At 39.7% G+C, this 27,941-nt stretch overlaps 1 pseudogene; it reads right to left on the bottom strand.

The window, feature by feature from the left end:
* Positions 1-408: 408 nt before the first annotated feature.
* Positions 409-27,941, bottom strand: LOC136164250 (THAP domain-containing protein 5 pseudogene; annotated as a pseudogene).

The raw sequence follows: 27,941 nt of genomic DNA on the forward strand, positions 1-27,941 counted from the left end.
TGAAAATGAAAGTTAAGGAGTAATGGGGGAGTAATAGGGAATTTTTAAAGGAAAATAAAAGAGAACCAAGAAAAAAGAAAAAAAAATTTTTTTTTTCCTTACTTAAAAAAAAGAAAAAAAAAAAAAAGAAAAGAAAAAGAAAAAATATATCTAGGAATTTCTCTGGAGCTGTTGCGGTCAGTGTGGGTTCGGCTCACCTTCAGATAGCTCCTCGTTCCAGCTTACACTTCTCGATATCTACAGGCCCTTCCGGTGTAGTCAGTCGGTGGTTTCTTCAGGGATTTTAATCTGTTGCACCGGTCCCTTCTGAAGCGGTTCCCTTTGTTTATTTGGGTTCTGTTGCGGGTCTCTTCTGCGCCTAATTTCCGCCCTGACACAGGGGGCGGAGGTGGATTCTTATTCAGGTAGCTAGTTCCGTCGCGCTGCGGGGAGGGGCTGTGCGGGGAGGGGCTGTGCGGGGAGGGGCCGGCACTCCCGGAAGAGGCTTGCGCTCTTTTCTCGGTCTGCGCTGCTCAGGCTCCGGGCTGCTCTGTCTGAAGCGCGCGCCAAGCTGCGCGCGGCTCCAGTCCTCGGGCGATTCACAAAAGCGCGGCACACAAAGCCGGGTCTGCGCTCCGTCCTCACGCCGCCTGAGCGGCCCAGGCAGCCAGGCGCCTGACGGGCGCTCTCTCCCCGGGTGCGGCGCGTCTTCTGCCCTGCGCGGTCCCAGTCTCAGTCCCCGCCGGCGCCAGTCGGGCGCGCGCGCCCTCTGCCCTCCGCGTCCCCAGCCGCAGTTCCCGCCCGCGCTGGTCGGGCGCCCGCGCCCTCCGTCTCGCCACGACCCTCCCGGCGGACTTCGGTCGCCCAGAATCTCGGTCCCTTTGTTCTGCGAACGGCCGGCAGTGTGTTCGGGCCGGTTAATTTTCTCTCTCTTTGCTCTCCCACAGTTCAAGTTGGCAACTCACAAAAGCTCCCTCCGATTGTCCTCAGGGCGCTCAGGCCCGGACCCTGCCCCAAGTAATGCCGCCCGCTCCTCTCCGTTCCGCCCCCACTTGCTGGTGGCGGATGCAGGCGTCTGGGGTACTTTTCTGCTGGGAGTTGCTTTTAGGCTCGTAATCTGTGGGTTTTATTTATTGTATCCCTCCCAGTCAGATTCAAACTCTTGAGATTCCAACACTTCCCCCAGGCCCGCCAGTGCGAGGGTTTCCCGGTGTCTGGGAACGTCCTCTATTAAGTCCCTTCCCCGGGACGGATCTCCCTCCTTAGCTCTTTTGTCTCGCTTTTTATCTTTTATATTTTGTCCTACCTCCTTTCGAAGACAATGGGCTGCTTTTCTGGGCGCCTGATGACCTCAGCTAGCGATCAGAAGTTGTTTTGTGAAGTTTACTCTGCGTTCAGTTATTTTTTTTGAAGAATTTCTAGGAGAGAAAGTGGTCTCTCCGTCCTACTCCTCCGCCATCTTGACTCCTCCACAGTATTATTTCTAACAAGACACTATCATAGCTCAGACGGCTGTTAGCATCTATAAACCATACATATTTATCATATTTGCAGTATATATACCATATTTGTCTTGCTATAAGAGATACAGAAAGGCTCCCATGCCATTTCACTGGGGGGAGGGGGGTTCACCCCAGTGACTATATTCATATGTTAAAAGACATTAATGCAATTTCAATCTTTGATGGACAATGGTTCATTAGGAGATCCCTATTTGTTTTTCTGACTGTCTCATTTTCACTGATTTGTAACTGAAATATCAAACAGAAGTAGCCAAATTTCACCTTTGCCTGCTTGGTTATCTTTGAAAGAAAGGGATAAAATGAGTAGATGCCATAATGAAGGCTGGATTGGAAGTTCTTTGAATCTGGGCACACCTCTTGATGTCTTACCTTGAGATTATGTGCTTAGTGATCTAATACCAGCCAGGTTAGGCTTCTTATCTTCAGAGCAAGTATTTGGAGGGCATGTGACGAATATTCCAAGAAGTCTAAAGATCAGTTGCTGATCTGAGAATTAAAGAGAAACTCTTAGAAGCATGAACAACATTAGTTTTGAATGTCAGGTGGGCTGACATGGCCCAGGAGGTGCCCTCAACACTTGCTGGCCCTGTGCCAGTGGGTGTAAACTAGAGGACGTAAGGTTGTGGCTGTGGCTGGGCACTTGTAGCTCCTGCCTCAGGGATGTTGTCCCCTAACTGTGAGAGTTTGCATAAATACTCTTACTCTCTCAGTTCACAGTCCTCCTATGGACAAATTAAATGGGCAATACGTTATCTTCTTGGGTCAGAGACGTTGCAGAAGACCTGAGGAAATGATGACTATTAGAGCTAGTGCTAAAGAACTCACTTGCCAATGCAGGAGGTGAAAAAATATGGGTTGGATCTGTGGTTCAGGAAGATCCCCTGGAGAATGGCATGGCAACCCACTCCAGTATTCTTGCCTGGAGAATCCCAGGCAATGGTCCATAAGGTCACAGAGAGTTAGACATGACTGAGGCAAATTAGCACGTGGAAACTTAAGGAGGTTGGGAAGAGTGTAACTCCAAAGACTGATGAATATCATGCACCTTAGAGAAAAGCATTAGGAATGAAAGAGCCATTAACAAATGCTTACCCTGCTTGCCACATATCTGGGCTCCTGAGCATCTGCTCTGTCCATAAACTATGTCCTAACTTTCTTGTGTCCAGTTCTATTTCAGCATTGTCTACAGGAAGAAGGTTGAGTCAGTTGGTCTTTGGAGACTATGTTGCCTCCTCCGGACTCACCTACAAAGTGGAAGCAATAGTAGTTTAATCCTGTAAAAGACCAAGTGAGATAAGATGTACAAAGTGCCCAAGTAATAGGCATGGGATAGATGTGGTTCAGTTGTGAGCTGTAAACAGAGCAATCATGACCTCTTTGGTTCAGATGGCCAAGGGCACATCTTTTTAACTTCATCTGCATTTTCTGACTGCCCAATTTTGCATTCTCCCTTCAGCTAAAAGGGCCAATTGAAGTGTCTCTCTGGGGAATTAATATTTTTTCGACTCTGTCTCCAGAGTGACTTCCTGGGAAATTGGCTGTCAGTATCTGGTTAAAGGAGCTCAGAATATGGACTGTAGCCCATCAGGTGCCTCTATCCACAGAACACTCCAGGCAAGAATACTGAAATTGGTAGCCATTCCCTTCTCCAGAGGATCTTCTCAACCCAGAGATAGAACCTGGGTCTCCTGCATTACAGGTGAATTCTTTACCATCTGAGCCATCAGGGAAGCCCCTAACACTAGTACTTTGTTAGTGGAGGTCAGAGTATTACCAGCAGGCCCACCACGGCTTGCCGTACAACTGGTTGTGATTGCAGAGGCCACTTGAGCTTGCAAAAGATTAAGCTTCAGTGAGAGGGGGTCTTTTGTCCCCCTTTCTTGGACACATGGCTATCTGTGCCAGCCAGACTGAGAAGGTGTACTCTGGGCTAAGGGTTCTTGCAGCATCCACATGGGGAGAACATTGTGAGGATTGTGTCCCTGAGAATAGCTTTGGTACTAGCAACAAAGTCTGGGATGAGGACTAGGGTACCAGAGATAGAACTGGCCTTTCAGAGACTCAGATTGTGCTTGTAAAGGGTGAAAAGTGTATGCATCTGACTGTATGAGTTTGGTGTGTTTCATATGTGAGTGCGTGAATGCATGATTGCATATTTAGAAGAACTGTTAGTGGTTCCTGGCTCTGGAGGCCTGCTGGGGCACCTGTATTGTTCGCCATTTCACTTCTGGGATCATGTTCACTGGTACAAAGTGAAGAAAGCCAAATCGGTGACCTGGGAGACCAGGGATAAGGAGTGTTTCTAATCTCAGGGGAAAGATACAAAGGCATGGAAATTATGAGGAAGAAACCAAAAGTTCAGTTCAGTTCAGTTCAGCCGCTCAGTCATGTCTGACTCTTTGTGACCCCATGAACCACAGCACACCAGGTCTCCCTGTCCATCACCAACTCCCAGAGTTTACTCAAACTCATGTCCATTGAGTCGGTGATGCCATCCAATGATCTCATCCTCTGTGGTCCCCTTCTCCTCCTACCTTCAATCTTTCCCAGCATCAGGGTCTTTTCTTTTCTTTTTTTTTTTTTTTTTTTTCATGTTGGAAATCATTGCTTTTGTGGTAATTTTTTAAATTTATTTTTTCCATTTATTTTTATTAATTGGAGGCTAATTACTTTACAATATTGTAGTGGTTTTTCCATACATTGACTTGAATCAGCTATGGGTTTACATGTATACCCCATCCTGATCCCCCCTCCCACCTCCCTCCCCACCCGATCCCTCTGGGTATTCCCAGTGCACCAGCCCTGAGCACTTGACTCATGTGAAACCAAAAGAGCAGAGGGCAAATCTAGGAGGCCTAGAAAATTGATACTAAGAGATCCAGGAGGAGAAGAAAGAACAGATGGAAATGGGGCAATGGCTAAATAACTAGTAGAGAGTAATTTCATTGATCTACAGAAAAACTTTTTACTGATTTAAAAACCTGCATTCTAGGAAAGATAAATATCTTTCCCAACAAATTTCTGAAGTCCAAGGACAAAAGAAAATTCACATTCATTCAGACTGCAAAAGCAATTTATTAGCAGAGGAAAATGAATTTTTTTCTCATCTACAATAGTGTATGCTTAAAGACAGTGATCTCACAAGATCAGTTCAGGAAAAAGATCAAAATCCAGAAACCCTCCAACAAATTCTGGCACTATTCTCCTATCTAGCTAGAAGAAAGACATTTGTGAAGGCTCAAGGATTCAAAGAACAAATAAAACAGAAAAGACCAAATATCTAGAAATCGGTAAATAAAGGAAATGTATACCAGGAGCCACAGATATTGATAATACTATGCTTAGCTATAAACTTATATTTGAGTTCATTATTAAAGAAAGACTGATAATAAAGGAACTATGAACCCACATTAAAAATTAAAGTAAAATAGAGAAAAAGCAAGGAATTAATTTTGAAATAAATCAGTTGACATGAAACTTTAAAAACAGTGGTAAGAACGAGGTCTGTTCTTGCTTGTTCTTAAAGAACAGCAAAATAGACAATTCTCACAAGATCAGTTCAGGAAAAAACTAAGATTAAGAAAAAAAATAAAATCACGAATATAGAAAAACAAAATTAAAAGACTATTTTGCATAACTGACAAAAAAGAGAAAATGGATAATTTCCTAGAAAATACAGAACATCAAAATTTCAAAAGAAATAGAAATTTTGAAAACGGGAAGTTATCAATCAGGATATTGGAAAGATAGCTAGCAAGATATCATTAAACAGGGACTATATGAGGAGATATTTTATTTATTTTTATTGAAGTATAGTTGATTTACATCTCACATGTACAACAAAGTGATTTAGTTATACATATATATATCTCTTTTCCAGATTCTTTTCCATTATAGATTATTACAAGGCATTGACTATAGGTTCCTGTGGTATACAATGGGTCCTTGCTGTTTATTTTATATCTAGTAGTTTGTATCTGTTAATCCCAAACTCTTAATTTATACCTTCCCCCTTTCCCCTTCAGTAAGCATAAGTTTTTTCCCTCTATATCTGAGAGTCTATTTCTGTTTTGTAAATAAGTTCATTTTTATTAAATTTTTAGATTCTACATATAAGTGATATCATATGATATTTGTCTTGTCTGACTTACTTCATTTAGTATGAATATCTCTAGGTCCATCCATGCTACCACAAATGACATTAATTCATCCTTTTTATGGCTGAGTAGTATTCTACCATATATATATATATATACCATATCTTCTTTATCCATTCATCTGTCAGTTTACATTTAGAGCTTCCATGTCCTGGCTATAATAAATACTGCTGCAGTGAACATAAGGGTACATGTAGCTTTTTGAATTATAGTTTTGTCCAGACATATGCCCAGGAGGAGTGTATGGTAGTTCTATTTTTAGCTTTTTAAGGAAATTCCATACTGTTCTCCACAGTGACTGCACCAATTTGCATTTCTATCTGCAATATAAGAGAGTTCCCTTTTCTCCACACTATATAAAGAGATATTTTACAGCAGTTTACCTAATCTTTACATCACATATAATTCTAGTGCTGTTTTTCACTAAATCATAGCTATTTTCAAAGTGCAGTCCTTAGACCAGCAGAAATGCAAATTCTCAAGTCCTGCCTTAGATACAGTACATCAGAAACCTTGGAGATATGACTCAGTAACCAGTGGACTAACAAACCCTCCAAGAGATTAAGTGCTAGACACAGCTATACCTGGTCATAGAAAAATTGTGACAGCATTCTGTGGCAGATGTGTATTTGGTTATTAACTATATATATATATCATTTATTTATCTTTTTATTTTAGGTACACAGATTGGGAAAGTTCGTAAATTGCTAAAAGCTTTCTTACTCATTTAAAGATGAAGGGGCATTGGATTTTAGCAAGTGTTTTTCTCAAATATCTTGATATAATTATATTTTATCTTCTTTATTTTGATAGTAAGATTTCTTTTTACACTTAAAAACTTTTATTATCATTATAATTTAAAATACAATACTTTAAAAATATTGTTCAAGCAAGTTTGCTGATATTTTTATCAGGGTTTTTATTCTGTTTTCATGAATAACACTGATCTCTAATTTCTGACTCAGATGCTAAGGACTCTGACTGCAGTGTGGGAGACTCAGGTTCTATTCCTGGGTTGGGAAGATCCACTAGAGAAGGAAATGGTCACCCACTCCAATATTCTTACTTGAAGAATTCCATGGACAGAGGAGCCTGGCGGGCTACAGTTCACGGGATCACAAAGAATTGGACATGACTAAGCGATTAACACACACACTTTCTTTTTAAAAGAATCTTGGAAAGATCTTTGTAAAAGGGTTTGCAGGAATCATAAAAATGAATCAGGAATTGTTCCCACTTTCTCTTTTCTTTAAAAGAGTTTGTGGAGTATTGCTTTTATTTCTTTTTTATTTGAATTTGTCAGTGAAACTGTTGTGCCTGGAGTTCTCTTCATAGAAATATTTTAATTAGAAATTTAATTTCTTAACAGTCATTTGTATTTTCATATTTTTAATTCAGATTTTCTATTTCTTCTTATGACATTTTTGGTTAAATTGTGTGTTTTTTTTTTTTTAACTTGTCTGTTTTATCTAGAGGATTAACAAAATAATTATCAAATTATCATTAATTTGTTTAAAACAAATTGAGATATAATTTATATAACATAAAATTAATCTTTTAAAAGTATATAATCCATTGGTTTTCAGTATATTCACAGAGTTGTTCAACCACTGCCATAACCTAAGTAAAATTTTCACCATCCTCAAGAGAAACCTCTTCTGTCAGCAGTTGGTTCCCTTTCCTCTTGCCCCAAACCTAGACAATATGTAATAAAATTTCAGTCTCCATTGATAAGTTGATTTTGAACATTTATGTAACTGAAATTATACAATATGTGTTCATTTATGATGAATTATTTCATTTAGCTTAATGTTTTCAAACTCCATTTGTGTCTTAACACTTGTCAGTACTTCTTCCAATTGCTGAATAGTAATTCATCATGTGAGGATATATCATATTTTTTATTCATTTACAATTTGATGGCCATCTGTTATTTTCATTTTGTGGCTATTATGAATAATTCTATTGTGAACATTTTTGTGTAAGTATTTTTGGGCATAAACTTTCATTTATCTTGAATATATACCAAGGTACATGTTTGCTGGGTAATATGGTAACATTGTTAACATGTTTACTATTTTCATGCGTTATTTGGAGGAATGTCTATTGAGATCCACTGTCATTTGAAAAATTGGGCTATTGCATTTTTCTTATTAAGTTGAAAGGTACTTGGACAAATTCCTTTATCAGATATAGAATTTGTAAACCCGTTTACCCATTCTGTGGGTTATTTTTCTTCACTTTCTTGGTGTTATTATTTCAGTAGAAAAGTTATAAGTTTTCATATCTTCAAAAATTACTTATTTTTGGCTGGCTGCTCTGGGTCTCTCTTGCTGTGTGCAGGCTTTCTCTGGCTGCAGACAGTGGGCGCTACTCTCTAGTTGTAGTGGGCTCCCTTGTTGCGGAGCACGGGCTCTAGGGTGCACGGACTTCAGTAGTTGCGGCGTACAGGCTCAGTAGTCGCGGCTCTCGGGCTCTAGGGTGCACGGACTTCAGTAGTTACAGCGTACAGGCTCAGTAGTCGCGGCTCTCGGGCTCTAGGGTGCACGGACTTCAGTAGTTGCGGCGTACAGGCTCAGTAGTCGCGGCTCTTGAGCTCTAGGGTGCACGGACTTCAGTAGTTACAGCGTACAGGCTCAGTAGTCGCGGCTCTTGAGCTCTAGGGTGCACGGACTTCAGTAGTTACAGCGTACAGGCTCAGTAGTCGCGGCTCTCGGGCTCTAGGGTGCACGGACTTCAGTAGTTACAGCGTACAGGCTCAGTAGTCGCGGCTCTCGGGCTCTAGGGTGCACGGACTTCAGTAGTTACAGCGTACAGGCTCAGTAGTCGCGGCTCTCGAGCTCTAGGGTGCACGGACTTCAGTAGTTACAGCGTACAGGCTCAGTAGTCGCGGCTCTTGAGCTCTAGGGTGCACGGACTTCAGTAGTTACAGCGTACAGGCTCAGCAGTCGCGGCTCTCGGGCTCTAGGGTGCACGGACTTCAGTAGTTGCGGCGTACAGGCTCAGTAGTCGCGGCTCTCGGGCTCTAGGGTGCACGGACTTCAGTAGTTGCGGCGTACAGGCTCAGTAGTCGCGGCTCTCGGGCTCTAGGGTGCACGGACTTCAGTAGTTGCGGCGTACAGGCTCAGTAGTCGCGGCTCTCGGGCTCTAGGGTGCACGGACTTCAGTAGTTACAGCGTACAGGCTCAGTAGTCGCGGCTCTCGGGCTCTAGGGTGCACGGACTTCAGTAGTTACCACGTACAGGCTCAGTAGTCGCGGCTCTTGAGCTCTAGGGTGCACGGACTTCAGTAGTTACAGCGTACAGGCTCAGTAGTCGCGGCTCTCGGGCTCTAGGGTGCACTGACTTCAGTAGTTGCGGCGTACAGGCTCAGTAGTCGCGGCTCTCGGGCTCTAGGGTGCACGGACTTCAGTAGTTACCACGTACAGGCTCAGTAGTCGCGGCTCTCGGGCTCTAGAGCACAGGCTCAGTAGTTGTACATGGGATTAGTTGCCCCACAGCATGTGGAATCTTCCTGGACCAAGGTTGAACCCATGTCCCCTGCATTGGCGGGTGATTCTTAACCTCTTGACCAATAGGGAAGTTCAATGTCTTCAAATTCGCACATATTTTCTTTTGTTGACTGTGCTTGTGATCTCATATCTAAAAATAATTTGCTAAACCAAGATGAGGAAGATTTACTTGTATATTTTCTTCTCATTGTTTTATAATTTTTAGCTTATACTTTAAACTCTGTCATCTATTTTAAATTACTTTTTCTGTATGGTGCACATAATGGGTTTACATTTAATATTTCGCAAGTGGAAATTCAGTTGTCCCAGCACCATTTGATAAAAACTTTTTCCCTCATTGACTTGTACCCTCTGCCAAAACTCAATAGATCACAGAGATATGAATTTATTTCTGGACTCAGATTTCTATTCCATTTATCTATATCTCTATCCTTATGCTAGTACCATGCAGTGCTGGTTATATAGTAATACCTTTGTAGTAAGCTTGAAATCGAGAAGTATGAATCTTCCAACTTTGTCCATCCTATTCAATATTTTTAGTTATTATTGGCCCTTTGTCTTTCCATATGAATTTTAGGAACAGTTTTCCAGTATAAGCCAAAAAAAAAAAAGCAAGGTTGGATTCTGATAGGAATTTCACTTTGATTCATGAATGTGGGTTGTCTTTCCACTTATTTAGATTTTCTTTACTTTGTTTCAAAAAACTTTGTAGTTTTTGTTATACATCGTACATTTATTCTGTAAAATTTATTCTTAAGTATTTCCTCTTTTATGACACCATTCATAGCAAATAGATGGGGAAACAGTGGAAACAGTGGCTGACTTTATTTTTCTGGGCTCCAAAATCACTGCAGATGGTGACTGCAGCCATGAAATTAAAAGATGCTTACTCCTTGAAAGGGAAATTATGACCAACCTAGACAGCATATTAAAAAGCAGAGACATTACTTTGTCAACAAAGGTCCATCTAGTCAAGGCTATGGTTTTTTCTGTGGTCATGTATGGATGTGACAGTTGGACTATAACTTTATTTATAGAAAGTTTTCAGCTTTCTTTATAGAAAGCTGAGCACCAAAGAATTGATGCTTTTGAACTGTGGTGTTGGAGAAGACTCTTGAGAACCCCTTGGACTGCAAGAAGATCCAACCAGTCCATCCTAAAGGAGATAAGTCCTGGGTGTTCATTGGAGGGACTGATGCTGAAGCTGAAACTCCAATACTTTGGCCACCTGAAGATCTGACTCATTGGAAAAGACCCTGATGCTGGAAAAGATTGCGGGCAAGAGGAGAAGGGGACGACAGAGGATGAGGTGGTTGGATGGCATCACCGACTCGATGAACATGAGTTTGGGTGAACTTCGGGAGCTGGTGATGGACAGGGAGGCCTGGCGTGCTGCAATTCATGGGGTCGCAAAGAGTCAGACACGACTGAGTGAATGAACTGAACTGAACTGAGGGCTTCCCTGGTGGCTCAGACAATAAAGCACCTGCCTGCAATGTGGGAGACCGGGGTTCAGTCCCTGGGTTGGGAAGATCCCCTGGAGAAGGAAATGGCAGCCCACTCCAGTACTCTTGCCTGGAAAATTCCATGGATTGAGGAGCCCGGTAGGCTACAGTCCATGGGGTCGCAAAGAGTGAGACATGACTGAGCAACTTCACTTTTCATTTCCTCTTTTATGCTATTATAGCAAATGGAATTTTTTAAATATAATTTTATTTTAGAATAATTAATTGCTAATGTGTAGAAATACAGCTGAGTTTTGTATATTAACCTTGTATGCTGCAACGTTGCCAAACTCAATTTGACCCCTGGAGCTTTTTGTGTAACTAAATTTTATTAAAGTATAAGAGAGATAGACAAAGTTTCTGACATAGACATCAGAAGTGGGCAGAAAGAGTGCCCCCTTGCTAGATTTTAGCAAGATGTTTTATGTCTCTTAGCAAACTGCTAATCAGATAAGAGAGACCCCTTGAGGTTGAGGGAGTTTCACTAGGCCCCTCTCCCACTATATGCATTTTTGAGATAGGATGGCACAAAGTATGTCATCCCAGGTCATAAAATAATTGACATTAATACTGGTTTGTTGAGCCATTTTCAGGGCTTTCCTGGCGGCTTGGAGGTTAAAGCGTCTGCCTGCAATGTGGGAGACCCAGGTTCGATTTGAGCCATTATCAGCCCAAGGCTTGAGAGAAAAAAAAAAGTTAATTTTAGGTGGAACCATCTTGAAGAAAACGTATTCCAAAACAAATACATAGTTTCATTAACATAGCTTAAGAAAAACATTTCCATAAGAAAATGTTGGTTAGTTCAAGGCAGAACCAAGTATCATCAACACAGAATTTTAAAAAGTCTCTCTTAATTTTGTGTTGAGAATGAAAAAAAGCCTGTCACTGCAGTTTATTTCCTCCTGCCACTTGGGGACCTCTGGTCTTCCTACCTGTTACCCTCTCACCAGCATTCACTGGTCCCCTGAGACTCCAGGGAACAAAGAGATGATATTAAATGGCTTCCCATGGCTCTTCCTTCTGGCTGTTATCCCCTTCCAACATAGAACAGGGTTCGCAGCAGCAACCTTTCACTAGGTTCTGTCAACTTCAAGAAATGCACAAGGAAGTGCATTTGCAGAATGAGTGAGTGAAACCCAACTCCCAGCTTCTCCTTGGAAGGAATTAGACAACAAATCTCAAGCCCAACTCTTAGGACTTGTCTCACTTTTGTCAAAGATTCTGGCTTCTAACTAGACTGCACCTGCCAGCTAACACAGTCCTTTGAGAACTTGAATGGGTGTGTCAGTACTTCCTGAGGCATCTCTCCCCTGCTCACACCAGTGATAAAACTTTTTGTTTAAAACATAGTTTATCCCTGAGCACCAAAACTTTTGTGACTGCCACCTGAGGGGCCAGCTCCTAATTTCTCTACCTCTGTGAGCTCACAGGGCATGACATTTGTTAGCCTCTGAGGCCATAGAGGACAAACAGCAACTTTAAATGGGCATGCTGTGGGTACTTCTTATGGTTCTCCATTGGATCAGCACAGATAGAGCAGGAAATGAAGCCTAGCTCTCAGTTGCTTCCTGGAAGGGGGTTGATTTCACATCTAGTACCTTGATTTCTCCAGCTGGTGCCCATAGTTTGACTTCTAACTACCTGGCATCTGGAAGTTGACAGGGTCCTTCAGGAACTTAAACAGGTGTATGGGCACTTCCCAGAGCTGCCCCCACCAGCTTGCTCCAATGATAAAACCAAGATTCCAGTTTCCACTTTGAAGTCATACTGTACACCTGGTACTGACTTTTCCAATTGTTGCCCAAGGGCCTGTATCTGAGTTTTGACGAATTCCAGCTTTTCTTAGGCCACTCAGAATGACAGGGAGCAAAACAACAATCTGAAAGACAGTATGTTTTGAAACGATGTATGCTGCAGTTCCTATTCCTGGGTCAGTGCAAAGTGAGTGAGTGAGTGATAAACTCCAGTTCCCATCTTCTCCCTGAGGAGAGAAGAAATTGGATCTAGTGTTCCAAGTTTACTGGCTGTTGCATGGGGGACTTGCTTCTATCTTTCCCATCTCAGGGTACTGACAGTACTTGGTATACTATAGTACTCTGGAAGCCACTAAGAACAAAGACAGTGGTTTGACTGGGCACAAAAATTTACGAGGCAGTCAGACTCTGGTCAGGTTGATTGGTGAGATCAATCTATAAAAGGCCAGTATGTAAAGACAGGGAGAGGTAGCTGTTTTATTTAATGTGCAAAAACCAATATAGAAAGTCAAGGCAAGTAGAGAAATAGAAAGCTATGTTCCCAATAAAAGAATAAGAAAAATCTCCAGAAATCAACATGAATGAAATGTAATATAATTTACTGGACAGAGGATTCAAAATAATGATTATAAAGATATTCACAAAGGTCAGGAAAGTACATGAGTAAATTTAGAATTTCAACAGGCAGACAATATAAAAATGTACCAAATAAAAACAATAGAGCTAACAATGTTATGAGGCAGCCTGGATGGGAGAGGAGTTTGGGGGGGAATGGATAATGTACATGTATGGCTGAATCCCTTTGCTGTTTACCTGAAACTATCACAACACTTTTAATTGGCTATAGCCCAACTCTTGGGTTTCAGCTGGTAAAGAATCCACCTGCAATGCAGGAGACATAGGTTTGATCCCTGGGTGGGGAAGATCCCCTGGAGAAGGGGAAGGCTACCCACTCCAGTATTCTGGACTGGAGAATTCCATCAACTGTATAGTCCATGGGGTCTCAAAGAGTTGGACATGACTGAGACATTTTCACTTCACTTCACTTCCCTAAAAAATAAAATGTTTTAAAAAGTAACAGAACTGTGGGGATGGAGAAGACTCTTGAGAGTCCCTTGAACTGCAAGGAGACCCAACCAGTCCATCCTAAAGGAAATCAGTCCTGGGTGTTCATTGGAAGGACTGATGTTGAAGCTGAAACTCCAATACTTTGGCCACCTGATGCGAAGAGCTGACTCACTGGAAAAGACCCTGATGCTGGGAAAGATTGAGGGCAGGAGGAGAAGGGGATGACAGAAGATGAGATAGTTGGATGGCATCACTGACTCAATGGACATGGGTTTGGGTGAACTCCGGGAGTTGGTGATGGACAGGGAGGCCTGGTGTGCTGCGGTTCATGGGGTCTCAAAGAGTCGGAGATGACTGAGCGACTGAACTGAACTGAACACAATAATTAAACTTAAAATTTAATAGAGGGATTCAGCAACAGGCTCAATCAATAAGAAAGAAGAAACAGCAAATTCAAAGACAGATCTTTGGAAATCATCCAACCAGAGGAGAAAAAAGAAGAGAGAAAAAGAGTGAAGATAACTTATAGGACTTATGGAGCTTCACCAAGCAAAGCAATATATGTATTACAGGAGCCCCAGAAATAACCAAAGAAAGGTGTAAAGAAGTAAAAAGTTTATTGCAAAAAAATAATGGCTGAAAACTTCTCAAATCTGGTTAAAGAAATAGAGATCCATATTCAAAAAGCCCAATTAAAACCAAATAATGAATGCTTCAGAAATAAAAAATGATCATAACAGACTATTATGAAAAATTATATACAAATTGGATACCTTAGAATTAATGGATAACTTTCTAGATATGTAAAACTTACAAAAACTAAATAAAAATAAAACTCTGAACAGACAAAAAACAGAAAAGGAGATGAAAGCAGAAAAAGCAGTAATCAAATGTCAGGAAGCATTTAACAGGAGGCGTCCTGTGTGCTGTTTTGGATCTGTCATGAATTCTCTCTTCCTTATTAATTCCTGAATATTCAGGAATTAAGAGGAGAGGCAAGCCTTTCCTGGGACTGAGGAATGCATGCATTTCCTTCCTTAGTTTTTCCTTATGGTGAAAAGTAACTATTTACGACCCTGTTTTGATATGGATCACCTTTTGGCCTTATGGCCTCTATTGCTCTTTGCTTCCTTGGTAAACTTGTAAAGTATGGTCTCTTGATCTTTATCTAAAGAAGCTACTCTTACAGAATTCAATAAAGCACACTTGTTCCATCAGAGCTTGGATCCCCGTGTCTCTCTCTCTCTCTCTTTCTCTATTTCTGGCTGATTCCCTGGAGCGTGAAAGCCGGCTGCATAACCCAGGGAATATTAGCCTCTTTCCTTCTTTCACTTTCTCATCGTTGACTCTGGACCACCAGGTTCTGGTCCATTAAAGGACCCTAACAATCAAAATCCTCCCTGCACAGAAAAACTGAGGATCAGATAGTTTCATGGATAAATTTTACTAAACATCCAAAGGATATTTAATACCAATATTTCTTAAACTATTGGAAAAAATGAAGAGGGGACACTTTCAAACTCATTTTATGAGACCAGCATCACCTTAATACCAAAGCTAGGCAAGGATGTCACAAGGAAAGAAAAATACATGCCAATATAGCTAATGACCACAGATGCAAAATCTTTAGTACAACACTAGCAAACCAAATTCTGCAGCAAATTCAAGGGATTATACACTCTGATTAAATGAGATTTATCCTTGGAATACAAGGATGTTTTAACTTACACAAGTTGATCAGTATGATACAATACACTACATGAAGAGAAAGAAAGACAAAATCTATATGGTTATCTCAATAGGTACAAAATTAAAAAAAAAATTCTGCACCCATTCATGGTAAACAAACAAACAAACAAACAACAGCAACAATAAAAAACTCTCAGCAAAATAGGTATAGAAAAAATCACCTTCAGCAAAATAAAGAGTATATAGAAACACCAGAGCTAACATCATAGTCAATGGGAAAAATTTAAGGATTCTTTTCTTTAATATGACATGAGACAAAGATATCCCCTTTGACCATTCCTATTCAATGTAATACTAGAAGTGCTTGCTGGAGCAGTTAAAAAGGAAGAAGAACTAAGAGACATGCAAGTCAGAAAGGAAGAAAAAGAGCTCTATCTTTGCCATAACATATATAAACACGCACGTAAGACGGTGGAGTAGAAGGACATGTTCTCATCCCCTTCTGTGAATGCACCGAAGTTGCCACCAGATGTTGAACAACCATTGACAGGAGGATGCTGGAACCCATCAAAAAAAAAGACACCCCATACCCAGGGACAAAGGAGAAATAGCAACAAGACAGTAAGAGGGGCACAACCACAATAAAATCAAATCCTATACCAGCCAGGTGGGCAATCCACAAACTGGAGAATAATAATACCAAATAATTTCTTCACTGTTGTGAAGAATCTTAGCCCCACATCAGGCTTCCCAGCCTGGGGACTCATCAAACAGACTAAGAAACCCCAGGGAATCTGACTTTGGAAGCCATCAGAATTGGATTGAAGGACTTCCAGAGGACTGGGGGAAGCACAGACTCAACTCTTGGAGGCTAAAAAAACAACCTTGTGCACACTACAACCCTTGGATGCCAAAAAAAAAAATCTTGTACACACCAGGACCAAGAGAAAAGTAGCACTGACCCAGTGGGGGATCAAACCAGGCCTACCTGTTAGTGTTGGAAGATCTCCTATGAAGGTGTGAGTTGGTAGTGGCTCACTCTGGAGACATTGGCACTGGCAGAGACAGTCAGGGACATGCCCCTTGGCATGAGCCTTCTTGGCTGTCTCAATTAACCCTACCATAGAGCTTGTAGACTCCAGGGATGGGTCACCTTAGGCCAAAAACACAGCATCCCTACTCTCAGCAGACAATCAGATTAAACTTTTAGTAAGAAAGCCCTTCCCAACAGAGCAAAACCCAGTTTTTCCCATCATCAGTCTCTCCCATCAGGAAGCCCACACAAGCCACTTAGCCTCGTCCACCAGAGGGCAGACAGAAGAAGCAAAAAGTATAATCCTGCAACCTCCAGAATGAAAACCACCATAACTGTAAGTTAATAAAAATAAAAATGCAGAGGATTATGTCCCAGATGAAGGGACAAGATAAAACCCCAGAAAAATAACCAAACGAAATGGAGATAGGCAACTTTCCAGAAAAAGGATTCAGAAAGATGATGGTGAAGATGATTCAAGACCTCAGGAAAACAATGGAGAATATGCAAGAAATGTTTACCAAAGACATAGAAAGACTAAAGAATAAACAAAGATGAACAATGCACTAGAAGGATTCAATAGCAGAATCACTGAGGCAGAAGAATGAATAAGTGACCTGGAAGACAAAATGGTGGACACCACTGCCACAAAACATAATATAGAAGAAAGAATTAAAAAAACAAAAACAAAAAACACACACACAGTAAATAAAGACAGCCTGAGATCTATGGGATAACATTACATTCACCAACATTCACATTATAGGGGCCCCACAAGGAGAAAAGAGAGAAAGAACCTAAGAAAATATTTATAGAAATAATAGCTGAAAACTTCCATAACATTGGGTATGCAAATAGTTAGCCAAGTCCAGGAAGCACAACAGTTCTAGACAGGATAAACACAAGGAAGGACACCCCAAGACACATGGTAATCAAAGTGACAAAATTAAAGAAAAATATTAAAAGCAACAAGGGGAAAATGACAAATAACATACAAGAGAACTCTCATAGCATTATCAACTGATTTCTCAACAGAAACACAAGTCAGAAGGGAATGACACAGTGTATTTAAAGTGACAAAATGAAGAACCTATAACCAAGAATACTGTGCCATCAGGATTCTCATTCAGATTTGATGGAGTAATCAAAAGTTTTACAGACAAACAAAAGTTAAGAGACTTCAGGACTACCAAATCAGCTTTACAACAAATGCTAAAGCTGCTACTCTAGGCAGAACTCACAAAAGAAGGGAAAGATCTACAAAAAGCAAACCAAAAACAATTAAGAAAATGATAATAGGATCATACATATTGATTGTTATTGCTATTCAGTTACTCAGTCATGCCTGACTCTTTGCGACCCAATGGACTTCAGCATACAAGGTTTCCCTGTTCACCACCAACTCTCAGAGCCTACTCAAACTTATCTCCACAGAGTTGGTGATGCTCTCCAACCATCTCATCCTCTGTTGTCCCCTGTTCCCCCTGCCTTCAATCTTTCCCACCATCAGGGTCTTTTCCAATGGGTCAGCTCTTCCTGTCAGGTGGCCAAAGTTTTGGAGCTTCAGTTTCAGCATCAGTCCTTCCAATGAATATAGAGGGTTGATTTCCTTTAGGATTGACTGGTTTGATCTCCTTGTAATCCAAATGATTCTCAAGAGTCTTCTTCAAAACCACAGTTCAAAAGTATCAATTCTTCAGTCCTTAGCCTTCTTTATGGTCCAACTCTCACATCCATACATGACTGCTAGAAAAACCATAGTTTTGGCTATATGGACTTTTGTCAACAAAGTAATGTCTCTTCTTTTTAATATACCATTAGGTTTTTCACTGCTTTTCTTTCAAGAAGCAAGTATCTTTTAATTTCGTGGCTGTAGTCAACATCCAGTGACTTTGGAGCCCAAGAAAATAAAATCTGTCACTGTTTCCACTTTTCCCACTTCTATTGGCCATGAAGTGATGGGACTAGATGACATAATCTTAGTTTTTTGAATGCTGAGTTTTAAGCCAGCTTTTTCACTCTCCTCTTTCACCTTCATAAAGGTGCTCTTTAGTTCCTCTTCATTTTCTCCCAAGAGGGTGAATATCATCTGCATATCTGAGGTTATTGATATTTCTCCTAGCAATCTTGATTCCAGTTTGTCAGTTCAACATAGAAGCACTTCAACAGGTAAGGCAGATACCAACAACTATAATGGGGGAAATTGACAGTGGCACAATAATAGTGGGGACTTTATCATGTTATTTTCATCAATGGAAAGATTAATCAGACAGAAAATTTGCAAACACAGTCTTTAAAGACCCGTTAGACCATGTGGACTTAACTGACATCTATAGAGCATTCCATTCAAAAACACCTGAGTATACATTCTTCTCATGTTCACAGGGAACATTCTTCAGGATTTACCACATGCTGGGTGACAAGATGAGCCTTAGAAAATTTAAGAAAATTGACATCACACCAAGCATCTTTTCTTATCACATTATGACATTAGAAGGAAATTACAAAAAAATTTAAAAAATCTATAGAAAAACAGAAACATGTGGAAGCTAAACAGTATGCTACTAAACAACTAATGGATACTGAAGAAATCAAAGATGAAATAAAAAATACTTTGAAACAAATTAAAGTTGAAACATAATTGTATGAAACCTTTGAGATGCAGAAAAAGCAGTTCTTAGAGGAAAGTTTATAGCAATTCAATCTTACCTCAAGAAACAAGAAAAATCCCAAATAAAGCACCTAACCTTACACCTAAAACAACTAGAGAAAGAAGAATAAACAAGGCCTAACATTAGTAGAAGGAAGTAAATCATAAAGATCAGAGCAGAAATAAACTAAAAGGAACAAAAAAAAAAAAATCAACATCAAGGATCAATAAAACTAAAAGCTTGTTCTTTGAGAAGATAAACAAAATTGGCAAACCAGTAGCCAGACTCATCAAGAAAAAAAGGGAGAAGACTAAAATCAATAAAATTAGATATAAAATAGGAGAAGTTTCTACTGACTCCATGGAAGAGCCCATAAGAGACTACTATGAACTATATGCTGATAAAATGGATAACTGCGAAAAATGGACAAATTCTTAGAAACATGCAATCTCCTAAGACTGAACCAGTAAAAAATAGAAAACATAAGCAGACCAATCACAAGCACTGAAATAGAAACGTTGATTTAAAAACTTCCAACAAACAAGAGTTTAGGACCTGATGGCTCCATAGGCAAATTCTGTCAAACATTTAGAGAAGAGTTAACACCTATCCTGAAACTATTCCAAAAAATTCAAGAGAAAGGAAAACTCCCAAACTCATTCTATTAGGCCATGGTCACCATGTTACAAAAACCAGATGAAGGTACCACAAAAAAGAATGTTACAGGCTAATATCAGTGATGAATATAGTTGTAAAATTCCTCAACAGAATAAATACTACTAATCTGAATCCAACAATACATTAAAAAGATCACACATCATGATTGAGTGGAATTCATCCCAGGGATGCGAGCGTTTTTCAATATCCACAAATCAAACAATGTGATACACCTCATCAACAAACTGAAGAATAAAAACAATTTAAGATAATCTCAATAGATGTAGAAAAATTTTTGACAAAATTCAGCACCCATTTATGATAAAAGTTTCCAGAAAGTGAGCATTTAGGGAATATACCTCCACATATTACAAACCTACATTTAACATCATATTCAATAGTGAAAAGCTGAAAGCTTTCATCTAAGATCAGGAACAAGACAAGGATGTCCACTCTTGCCACTTTTATTCAGCATAGTTTTTGAAATCCTAGCTACAGCAATCAAAGAAGGAAAAGAAGTAAACAGAATCCAAATTGAAAAAGAAGAACTTAATCTGTCACTGTTTGCAGATGATGTGATACTATACATAGAAGAACTTAAAGATGCTACTATAAAACTACTAGAACTCATCAGTGAAAATGGTAAAGTTTCAGATTACAAAATTAATACACCAAAATTTGTTACACTTCTATACACTAACAATGAAAGACCAGAAAGAGAAATTCAGGAAACAATTCCATTCACCACTGCATCGAAAAGAATAAAATACCTAAGAATAAACCTACCTAAGGAGACAAAAGACTTGTACTCCACAAACAATAAGATAGTTATTAAAGAAGTCAAAGAAAACACAATAAAATGGAAAGATATACTATGCTTGTGGATTGGAGTAGTCAATATTGTCAAAATGACTATACTACCCAAGGCAACTACAGATTCAATACAATCCTTATCAAATTACCAATGGCATTTTTCACAGAACTAGAACAAAATCATCTCAAAATACGTATGCAGACACAAAGGACCCTGAGTAGTCAAAGCAGTATTAAAAAGGAAAAATAGAACTAAAGTAATCAAGCTCCCTGATTTCAGAGTAGACTACAGAGTGACAGTCATCAAAAGAGTATGGTACTGGCACAAAAATAGAAATATAGATTAATTGAACAGGATAGGAAATCCATAAATAAACCTATGTACCTATGGCCAATTAAGGTAAGACAAAGGAGGCAAGACCACACAACACTGAAAGACAGTTTCTTCAACAAATGTTTTGGGAAAACTGAACAGCTACACGTTGAAAATAAAATTAGATTTTTTTTTAACACCATACAACAAAATAAGCTCTAAGTGGATTAAATACCTAAATGTGAGACTAGACACTATAAAACTCCTAGAGGAAAACATAGGCAAAAAACTCTATGACATAAATTGCAGCAATATCTTTTTCCATCTATCTCCCAGAATAATGGAAATTAAAACAAAAATAAACAAATGGGATATATTTAAACTCAAAAGTTTTGCACAGCAAAGGAAGCAGTAAACAAAATAAAAAGACAACCCACAGATTGGGAGAAAATTTTTGCAGATGATGTGACCAATGAGAGATTAGTTTCCAGAATTTATAAACAGCTCATGATAATTAACAGCACCAAAACAGACAACCCACTCAAAAAATGGGCAGAAGATCTAAATAAACATTTCTGCAAAGAAGACATACAGATGGCCAAGAGGCACATGAAAAGATGTTCAACATCACTAATTATTTGAGAAATGCAAACCAACACTACAGTGAGATATCACCTCACACCAGCCAGACTGGCTGTCATCAAAAAAACCACAAACAATAAATGCTGGAGAGGGTTTGGAGAGAAGAGAACCCTCCTACACTGTTGGTGGGAATTGTACAACTGCTATGGAGAACAGTATAGAGATTCCTGAATAAACTAAAACTAGAGCTACCATATGACCCTCAATCCCAATCCTGAGCATATATCTGGAGAAAAAACATGATCCAAAAGGATACATGCACCCTGATGTTCACTGAAGCACTATTTACAATAGCCAAGACATGAAAGTAAGCTAAATAGCCATCAACAGAGAAATGAATAAAGGAGATGTGGTGCATTTATACAATGGAGTATTACTCGGCCATTAAAAAGAATGATATAATCCTATTTGCAGCAACCATGATGGACCTATAGATTGTCGTACTGAGTGAAATAAGTCAGACAGAGAGGGAGAAACATAGTATGACCTCCCTTATATGTGGAATCTAAAAACAAGTGATACAACTGAACTTAACTACAAAACAGAAAGGAACTCATGGACTTAGAGAACAAATTTATGGTTGCCTGTACACACTGCTATATTTAAAATGGACAACCAACAAGGACCTACTATATAGCACATGGAATTCTTCTCAAAATTATATGGCAGCCTGGATGGGAGGGGATTTTAGGGGAGAGTGAAGACATGTATACATAAGGCTGAGTCCATTGGAAGGACTGATGCTGAGGCTGAAACTCCAATACTTTGGCCACCTGATGTGAAGAACTAACTCCTTAGAAAGACCCTGATGCTGGGAGGGATTGGAGGCAGGAGGAGAAGGGTATGGCAGAGATAAGGTGTTTGGATGGCACCACCAACTCGATGAACTTGAGTTTGATCAAGCTCTGGAAGTTGGTGATGGACAGGAAAGCCGGGAGTGCTGCAGTCCATGGGGTTGCAAAGGGTCAGACACAACTAAGTGACTGAACTGAACTGATCTTCAACAAGGGTGCCAAGCACATAGTATGTGAAAAGAATAGTCTCTTTGTTAAATGGCCCAGGGATAACTTGATATTCACATCAGGAAGAATGAAATTCGGCCCTTATTTCACACCATATACAAAACCCAACTCAACATGGATTAAAGACTTAAATGTAAGACCTGAAACTGTAAAACTACTAGAAGGAAATAGAGAAAATGTTTCTGACATTTTTCTTCACATTTTTTGGTCATAACACCAAAAGCACAGACAACAAAGGGAAAATGGGTAGGTGAAACTTCACCAAGTTAAAAAGTTTGTTCACGGCAGAAACTGTGAACACAGTGAATGTATGGAAAAAGAGAAAATATTTGCAAATCACATAATGAATAAAGGGTTAATGTCATGGTCCCCTGGAGAAGGGAATGGCAAACCACTTTAATATTCTTGCCTTAAGAACCTCATGAGCAGTATGAAGAAGCAAAAAGTTGGCTGAATGGATAAAGACAATGTGGTTTATATGTATATACAATGGAATATTAGGCAGAATTTTAAAAGGAAGGAATTCTGGCCTTTAACAGTATGGATCTACCTGAAGGATATGATTCTAAGTGAAATCAGCCTGACACAGAAAGGCAATAGTGCAAGATCTCATTAATATGATGAGTTTAAAACAGTCATTCTTAAAACACAGAGTAGAATGGTGGTTGTCAGGTCACTGAGGAGATCCAGTCAAAGGGCCTGAAGTTTCATTTAGGCAATATCAATAAGTTTTGGGGAACTAATGTATAGCATGGGGACAATAATGAACAATACTGTATTGTGCACTTGAAAGTTTCTAAGAACATAAATCTTTAATTATATCTTCTTAATACATACACACACACACACACACACACACACAATGGTAAGTATATAAAAGTAATGGATAACTTATTTAGCTTGATTGTGGTGATCCTTTCATAATGTATACATATAGCAAAAAACCAAGTATTATACCTTAAATACATATAATTTTTGTATGTCAAAGATGTCCCATTTGAATTGTTAAAAAGATCTTTGGATATAAGAATAAGCATTATTTTCCTCCAGAATAAACTAATCTTCCTTTGTCAGGAAGCTGATCATATTGGTCAATCAGGAGTGAGCTGTTTCAGGTCTGGAATACATATTTAGTTAATTTTAGTTTATCCTGCTTAAATTTCTTGACAGTGAGTTCTGGCCTATGTGTATTATAGACTCTTCCTTGCAGAAACTTTGAGTACCTTAAAAATTTCAATACTTTTCTCTCATTTATCTGCTCAGTATCCAGCCTTCCATCATGGAACTTATACACTATACTCAGCAATTGTGTTACGGGGGAAATCATTCTCATCCTGGGCTCTTACAGATTCCAATCCATCCACTGTTTTTCCTGAACCAAGACAAATCCTCTGCATATCCATGCACTCACTCAAGAGATGCCACCACAACTAAGTGGCCTCTACTCCCCAGGAAGAGCTTATCCCTCTTTAGAGTATAGTACTTTTAGGCTTCTTTACAGCAATGCCTCTCTAACACAGTGTTTTAATTTATTGTCTTTTAGTTGTTATGATGAGATTAATATGATGTGAATGTGTACATGCTAACCAGAGTTGAAAGTCTTTCTTAGTTACATTTGGAGTGATCTTCTCTTTCCCTTCCACCACACGTGAAATCCCTGTTTGGAAGTGCTTTTGCCTGATGGCTTAGTTGTATGTGGCAGGGACGATAGGGGAGACAAAACAAGAAAAGTGTTGGTAAGTTGTATTGATGAGTGGGGCTTCCAGTACCACTAGAAGGTCAAATCATGACATCGCCTGTGAGACCAGTGGCCTCAGTTTTTCCATGTACTGAATGAGCTCCATGGACTTTTGATCCTTGGACATTATTTGACACATTATTCTTCAGGCTAAACATATAAAGATGCCTCTAACCAAGAACATAGCTTAAGGGAAATCATAGAAATGCTGCTTCCTAAAAATCATGATAAAAACAGTAATTCTCACTTGATTTGGCAGAAGGAAATTAGAATCTGTTGAGCAAACATGACCCACAAACTGAATAATGTCACAGGAGAGAGTGCTCTTTCCTTAGGCATGGGGTTGTTTCAGTTGAAGTGTATCCTACTGTAATCATATTTTTCTTGTTTGATCTATATTACAAGACAGGTCCCCAGAGGCTGGAAGTGGATTCCCAATGCTATACAGCAAATAAGTGGCAAAACCAGTAGTTTAAAATCTAAGGATCTTGACTCCCATAGCAAGACCAACATTCTTTAAGTATTTATAGTATGCCCCTGTGTGCCAGGAGCTATTATTCTGTTATCCCACCTGCAGATCCTCAAAAGCAGAGAAATAAGTGTTCCTTCTATTGTGCTGCTATTAATCTACTGTCTGTGCAGTAAGCACTTGACTGGACTGGATTTAGAGTTGAGGACCAGTAGAATAATTTTGCTTTGTCATGATTTGGAATATGTTTTTCCCCTAAAAATCTGTGTTTAAGTCCTAACTCCAGGACCTTGAAATGTGACTTTATTTCATAATAGGGTCATTGCAAATGTGGTTATTAAACATGTGCAATAAAGTCATGTAATTAGGAACATTGTGTTATTACTCAGGTTCTGGAAACTGAGTCCAAGTTCATTAGACAGGTTCCTAATAAAATATGACTGGGGTCCTAATTTAAAGGGGGATTTTGGACAGAGATGGATACACATAGAGGGAAGACACTGTGAAGAGGTAGAGGAGGACACAGCCACCTGCAAGTCAAGGACAGAGGTCTGGAACTGATTTTTCCTTCAAAGGCTTCAGAAGAAACCCACTGAGCCCACACCCTGATTTCATACTTGGAGCCTCTGGAACTGCAAGACAGTAAATTTCTACTGTTTAAACCAAAGAAGAAAATGTATAAGACAAAGCAGAACTTTTCAGTACTCTTTACTATGACAGAGTATAGGTCGCTCAGTTGTGTCCGACTCTTTGCAACCCCACGGACTGTCGGGGTTCTGTGTAGGGGTTCTGAGCCTGCAAGATTCCTGTATCTATTGGACTCTCCAGGCAAGAATACTCAAGTGGGCTGCCATGCCCTTCTCCAAGGGATCTTCTAACCCAGGGATCAAACCTGGGTCTCAAGCATTGCAGGTGGATTCTTTACCATTTGACCCACCAGGAAACCTGTATGATACAAAAAATTATAGCCCAAAGATCAAATGTGGGGAGACAGCAAATTAGCCACAATGACGTGTTCAGTCCCTCTCACCCCATGTTTCCTGAATAGTGACTGTGTAACAGCTGAGATCATTTGCATCACTGTGCATGCATGTCACGAGGTACTGGCTTGGGCATGGGTTGTGTGTGGTGTGCATATGGTGAGTCCCACCCATAAAGCAGGGGGAGTTGCTGCTGCCTCAGGGCTGTGTCCATTGGGTCCGCCACAAGAGGAGAGAACTGTGGTATGGCTGCTGCCCCAGCAAAGAGAGGCTGAGTGACGGCCGCTCTGCCAGCCAGGAGAGCATAAACGTGTCTTCAGTTCCTCCTCAGGGAGGAGTCTCCTTCCAGCTGTGGGGCTCCTGGCTCCAGTCTCCTTCCAGCCTCTTAGCTCACACCTTGCCTACCCTGGGTTCAATGAGCGGTGTGCACAGCAAGACACAGCAAGACAATTGGCATCACAAGCAGGATGATCAGCGATACATCAAGCAACACAGAATTTAATAAATATTGAGAATATGAGTTAATAATATAAAATTCTAGCCAGCACTTACTTTTGTGTAAGTATAAGACTATCATACAGAAAATTTGTTCTATTAAAAGCATCTTCTAGAAAGGGAAGAAACTATAAAGAAACAGCCTATGTTAGAGATTTAGTTATGTGCCCTCCTTCTACAAATTAGACACTGAGAGTCAATAAGTAACTTGTCCAAGACACATCTTAATGGTAGAACCAGGACTGATTCCTGAACTTGACTTCTATTCTGGGATCTTGTTTACCGTATCTGTGTTCTCTCAGTTTATGACTTAATCATATTATTTATTCACTACACTTTTACTTTAAATTTGGAAAGTTAAGAAGTGATGAAATGTCTTCTACCCAACAACTCTCTAGTTTTTCTAAAAAATGAGCATAACAAAAACAGGATGAAGTTCATAATATTGGAGAACTTTCTTAGCTTCATTAAGGTAAGAATTTTACACAAGAATAAGTTCACTTCACATATAATTTGGTTTGGCCAAAAAAAACCTTATGTAAAAGTCACAAACTTTAAAACCTCTTTAATCACATGTTGTGAAATGGTTTTCTATAATTTTCTTCAGATAACCAGTTTTCCTGTTTTAGCTGCCTTATATGAGCTTCCAAAGACTTCAATCTCCCTAGAATTTGCTGTTCTTGTAACTCAAGGAGTTATCTTTGAATGTAGTTTAGACTTTCTGCCAAGGATGTTCCTTGTTTACATTTGTCTGCAGTAAAAATGGAGAAGGCAATGGCACCCCACTCCAGTACTCTTGCCTGGAAAATCCCATGGATTGAGGAGCCTGGTAGGCTGTAGTCCATGGGGTCGCTGAGTCGGACACAACTGAGCGACTTCCCTTTCCCTTTTCACTTTCATGTATTGGAGAAGGAAATGGCAACCCACTCCAGTGTTCTTGCCTGGAGAATCCCAGGGACAGGGGAGCCTGGTGGGTTTCCATCCATGGGGTTGCACAGAGTCGGACACGACTGAAGCGACTTAGCAGCAGCAGCAGCAGCAGTAAAAATGCTCAATCTGTAAAACATCTGTCTCAAAGTCTATATCGTTATTTGAGTCTTCAATGTCTAGGTCTTTAATGTCCATTTCCGCTGTTTCTTGGGCAGGTATAAAAGAATTAATTGTAGGTTTGGAATTTTCTGTAGGTACAAAAATGGCAAAAACAGATTCTTTATCTGTTTAATTCTTCACTGTTGGAGTAATTGTGCTGAATATGAATACATTTTCCTGTGCTGACTTAATTTCCACAGAATCATTTGTAATTGTGGGTTAGCAAGATAATTGGTAGTTATTTCAAGCATTTCTTCGGTTTCCAAAGGCTTCTGAATACCCTCTGAACTTGAAGTTGTTAAAGTAATAGTCGTAGAATTTAGATTCTCAAAAAATGTGTGAAAACCACCTATATTCATGTCATGGTTGACTAATGTTTCCAAGGTAGATTCTGATTTTCTGGTAACTTATTTAACCAGACTGAGTTAATATGTTATTTTGTACACTTTCTGGTTTTGGACCTGGTGGCTTTACCAAAGCAGATGATTAAAGTAATTCTGCATGTTCAGGAAGGACATCTTAACTGGATGCTTTTTGGCTCATTTGATGCAAAAGATTCTTCTGATTTGGTTTTTAGACACACTTCTTTTTCACTTTTCAATTTTTTCTTCTGAGACTTTCTTTTTTTTTTAAGAGTCTTTCTCCTGATTGTCTTCAGGCCAAGAAAATATTGTTGAAATTGCAGATTATTTTAAATAGCAAATACCCCATCTGATGTCACAGAGTCAGGAGTCACTACACAGGAACTGGTATTTAGAGGGAACCCGTGAATCTTGTTTCATATTCTTTAACCATTTTCGAGTCTTTCCTTGTCATGCAGAGGAAATGGGTAAAAACTCAGCTTCCAGTCTTT

The sequence above is a fragment of the Muntiacus reevesi genome, chromosome 3, assembly GCF_963930625.1.
Source record: "Muntiacus reevesi chromosome 3, mMunRee1.1, whole genome shotgun sequence".
NCBI lineage: Eukaryota > Metazoa > Chordata > Mammalia > Artiodactyla > Cervidae > Muntiacus > Muntiacus reevesi.